Source organism: Myotis davidii, unplaced genomic scaffold (assembly GCF_000327345.1).
Source record: "Myotis davidii unplaced genomic scaffold, ASM32734v1 scaffold473, whole genome shotgun sequence".
In the NCBI taxonomy this organism is placed as follows: domain Eukaryota; kingdom Metazoa; phylum Chordata; class Mammalia; order Chiroptera; family Vespertilionidae; genus Myotis; species Myotis davidii.
In genome coordinates, this window is record NW_006284843.1 from 3,841,407 (window position 1) to 3,846,527 (window position 5,121).

Below are 5,121 nucleotides of genomic sequence, written 5' to 3' on the forward strand. Positions count from 1 at the left end.
AAAAGCAGTTGAGCGGCCTTAGCATACTATTAGCATATTACGCTTTAATTGAACAGCCAACCAGACAACCGGACACTTAGCATATTGGGCTTTTATTATATAGGATATCTATATCTATTTATTTGTATATAGTTATAGATACATAGATATATAGGGGTTGGCAAGAGTATGGTTATAGTTGTAATACAAATAAAATAATACAGTAATTAATAATAGAATAAACTGTTTTGTGTATTCACAACTGTAAATCTACTTTTGCCTAGTAAAAATTTTAAAAAGTCCTTTATCGAACAAGACAGAAAATAAATTAAACTTTTAATATATGGACTAACTTAAAGTAGTCCAAATTGTTAGGAAATAGGGTATTATTCTTTAGATATATTGGATTAAAGACCTTTATCAGATATTTGATTTTTAAATGTTTTACCCCAGCATATGGGTTATCTTTTGATTCTCTCAACTTTGTTTTTCAAAGGAAAGTTTTTCATTTTTGATGAAGTAAGTTTATTCTATTTACCAACAGCCATAAGATTCACAGAAATCTTTAAGAATTTCAGTGAGGCCATGAACTTTCTGCTGCAATTTATAACAGAGGTGAACACCAAGGAGACTTCATTACCCAGAAGCCTGCTTACCTCTCAGGATCATCTCACCCAAACAAACCCCCCGCCACCTGCACTCCAAGAACACGTATTAAATTTTCTTCTGAAATGGCCATGCCCTTACTGCCCTCCTTGCTTCTAAACATGTTTCCAGCTGCCTAGACAATCAAAACACTAATCTCATTGAGTTGTATTTGTGTAAAATGAGAGAGAGAGAGAGAGAAAAAAGAGGAGAGAGAGAGGAGAGAGAGATTTATTGGCTCACTTACTCAAAAACTCTAGAGTAAAGAGGAGCAAGGGACACAAAAGATAATGTCAGCTCTCTCCCTCTCCCAAAGCCGTTTTCCTCCATGTTGGTTTCATTCTCTGAAATGTTCTATGTGATATGAAAGATGCCTTTGGTAGGTGTCTGCAAATTTGGGATTCCCCTACTTCTCTACACATCTATATCAAGCCCCCCAAAGGATTCAGACACATAGGAACAACTGTTTTCTTTTTCAGAAATGACAGTGGATTTGCAAAGATTTACCCACTGGCCCATCTTGCAGTTCACTCTCTCAGTAGTGAGGTAAGTTTTCCTTGGACCCTCTAAGAAAAATTTCCCTCACATGCATCACATGGTCATTTCTGAACTAATCCTTAGTGACAGGAATGGGATTATTTTAGACTACTCAGATCTATGCAGGAAGTTTGGGTGGGATTAACTTTTCCTCAGTTTCATGGCTCCACAAGAGAAGTGCTTGACTTGTAAACAAAATTTGGATAGGAAGGACAGATAGAAGAAAATGGTTGCTGAGTAGGCAACCAGCAATCCACTACAGGCTGGCTACAGTCCCTGTTTAGAGAATAAAATTCATTTATCAATAGATACCAGCTAAGCTCCCAAACCTCAAATAGCTCACTATCTAGAGGAGAAAGAAAACATAAATTCATTGTGTTAAGTTCAGTATTAGAAGCAGAGCCAGGCACCTGACAAAGTTTGGATGAAGGATCATTGAAGGTAAATGTTAAAGTCCAAGGAGGCACTAGATAGAAAAAAAATTAAATAGAAGTTGTTGGAACAGGAAATTTCTCTTTGCAGAGCTCTCTAATAGTTAGCTTTTTAATCACCCAAAACCTTTCTGAAAACCAAATATTGCATAGTTTTCTCAATACGTGGTTGATACTCTTCCAATAAGAATATAACTCCAGAGTAACAACACGAATTTAATAAAAGTTCCAAAAAGCAAAGGTTCTGTGCGACAGTTGAAAGTATACTCTGAAACACAGGCTGAATATATCACATTAGTACCTTAGTTACTGGGCTAACAAAAGCCTGAATTCCAGATCCAAGTTTAGAAAGTATTTTACTGTTACTTTCGCATTTGTATATGTAAATATTTAAACTTTCTTTTCCGTAAAATAGTTTCATTATTTAGATAGAATACCTATGTGCGGTATAAGTAACTAAGTAGATGATAGATCAATAGATGACTGACTGGTTAGACAAACTGACTGTCACAGCAGGAAGGATTTGAAAAGAGATGGAGGGAAGGAGAGATGAAAGAGCCGTCCACATACATGGATTCCTCATAACAATTCCTTCAGGGTAGTTATTACCAGTGAAGGGTATGGCTGACATCTGGTGGTAAAACTCAGTAAAAAATGTGTGTGGATTTGTGCCATCATTAAAGAGGTTCTATTCAGTGAATTATGGCTCTGTTTTCAAGAAGAGTAATTTAAAATGCTTCTAATCATGCAATTTTTATATCTGCATCATGCCAAGCATCCGGACACTTGAAAATATCTGGAATGTCAGGTCTCACACAGATACTGACAGTATCTATATCTTCTTTGCTAAGAGTTGGTATTCTCCAACTAGAGACCAAAAAATCATTCAATTGTTTGGCTGTTTTTTACACGAGCACTTAAAGAGGCAGAAATAACATGTCATTCAAAATCATTTGCATATTTTGTTAATCTAGTGCCATTTTAAGAAATAAGGATATATTAAAATTAGGTTCAGCTTTTTTAAAAATATATTTTATTGACTTTTTACAGAAAGGAAGAATGAGGGATAGAGAGTCAGAAACATCGACGAAAAAGAAACATCGATCAGCTGCCTCCTGTACATCCCCTACTGGGGATGTGCCCGCAACCAAGATACATGCCCTTGACTGGAATCAAACCTGGGATACTTAAGTCTGCAGGCCAATGCTCTATCCACTGAGCCAAACTGGTTAGGGCAGGTTCCGCTTATTTTAAAAAAAGAAGAAAAGTTGGGTGAGTACTGTTGGACAGAATGGAGGTAGGAGCTCAGTGAGCAGCCCAGCGGCAACCACCAAGTACAAATGAATCTCTGTCCACGTGGGGCAGGTGGTTATCCTGACTATCATGCCTGCTGGGAACTGTATGGTCTTGAACATGGAAATCAGCCAGATGGTCAAATGCCAGAGGGCAGAGATGTGAAGGTAGCTATGGGAAGAGTAGAATTTGTGTGAGGGAAGAACAGAAAACATTGGACTTTCTGGTTCTTTCCTGCCCTCAATGACTACTATCTTCTCCAATTACACATGACCTTCCAGTCATTGACCATAGTGGGAATAAAACTCTACCACTAGAGCCAAACACAGCTTCCTCCTCAGAGAGAACTGAAAAGGCATACTGCTTCAGCAAAGCCCTGTATCCCAATGACCTAGATAATTAGGTATCTTAGTAAAATTATGTACAATGTTGAGACTTTTAGGTACAGGAATTCAAAGGAAAGTTCATAACTAAAGGTTAATAACTCCAACTTTGTGAGGTGGAATAAAAGAAAGCTGTTCCAAAGAAATCCTGATTCTTATTCTGGAAAAAAGAAATTCTCCTCTCTGCAATTTTCAAATTGCAAATCGAGGTTAAAATAGAAAAGTGACATTGGAACAACCTCAGAAATTCTATATAAATTGCATTGGATTGTGAATTCCTTAGCAAAGCCAAAGTACTACGTGATTGCAAAATAATAAGTTACTAATGTTTTGACTCTTTCAGTTTCCACTGACAAATGAGAACGAGACTCCTGAAAACTTGCCTGCATTATTTGTAGTCCCTTAAACGTGGTGTTAGCATCAGCTATATCCATCAAACCGGGGAAAGGGGAGGAATGCTCTGCTGCCATCATTCATAAAGCTGGGAAACCTGCTTCAGCATCTGTTTGCTCTGCCAGGTAATATAAATAATGCCCTAGATTATGTTTAATCAATCACCGGATGCTCTGGATCGCTGCCTCAGCAAGGAGGAACAAGAAGTGTGGCAGGTCAATGGCAAGTGCAGATCTCTGCAGCAGAGAATGCCTTGGCCACCCCAAAAGGACACAGATTAATTCAAGTTTTATTTTGGAAAGTCTGAATTGTGCATAAATGAATGCTGATTTCCCATCTCCTGAATTCCAGACTCTTATATCCAAATGTCTACTCCACAGATCCACTTGAATGTATAAAAAAAATCTCAAAAATCAACATGTTCAAAACTGAACTCTTTTCTTCAAACCTGCTCCTCCTACTCTTCCTCATCTCAGTTAGCATCAATTCCATCCTTCCAGTTAAGTAAGCCTAAAAAGTTTAGTCATGGTTAAAGACCTGTACTCAGAAAACTACAGGACATTGAAAAGAGATAGAAGCCCTGACCAGTTTGGCTCGGTGGATAGAGCGTCAGCCTGAGGACCGAAGGGTCCCAGGTTCAATTCCAGTCAAGGGCATGTACCTTGGTTGCGGGCACATCCCCAGTAAAGAGTGTGCAGGAGGCAGCTGATCAATGTTTCTCTCTCATCAATGTTTCTAACTCTCTATCCCTCTCCCTTCCTCTCTGTAAAAAATCAATAAAATATTTTTTTTTAAAGAAGGGATAGAGGAAGACATAAACAAATGGAAGAATACAGTAGGTCCTCAGGTTACGTTGAAGATCTGTTTCTAGTTTCTAGGCGCGACGTAAAGCCAATTTTCGCCGTAAGTCGGAACCAACCTACATAAGCACCTATGTCACTCACATGGAGCACATGCACAGCAGTAATGAAGTGAAACAGTAAAAAAAAGAATTAAAAGGAAGATAACAATTCCTGACCTTTACTTGTGGTAAATAAATAATAAAAAACATAAAGCATATATGTACATACGTCAAAATGACAGAACTTTTTTTATATATAAATAAATGGGAAATGGCGACATAACCACAAAACAACGTACATCGAGACTGATGTAACCTGAGGACTGTCTGTATATGTGTTCATGGGCTGATAGAATCAACATCATTAAAATGTCCATACTACCCAAAGCAATCTATAGATTCAATGCAATTTCCATTAAAATACCAATGGCAAGTTTCACAGTCCTAGAACAAACTCTCCAAAATTTCATATAGAATAAAAAAAAAAAGCCCCCAAATAGCTGAAGCAATCCTGAGAAAGAACAAAGTTGGAGGGATCACAGTAATAGATATCAAGCTGTATTACAACGCCACTGTTCTCAAAACTGCCTGGTACTGGCACAAGAACAGACATATGGAG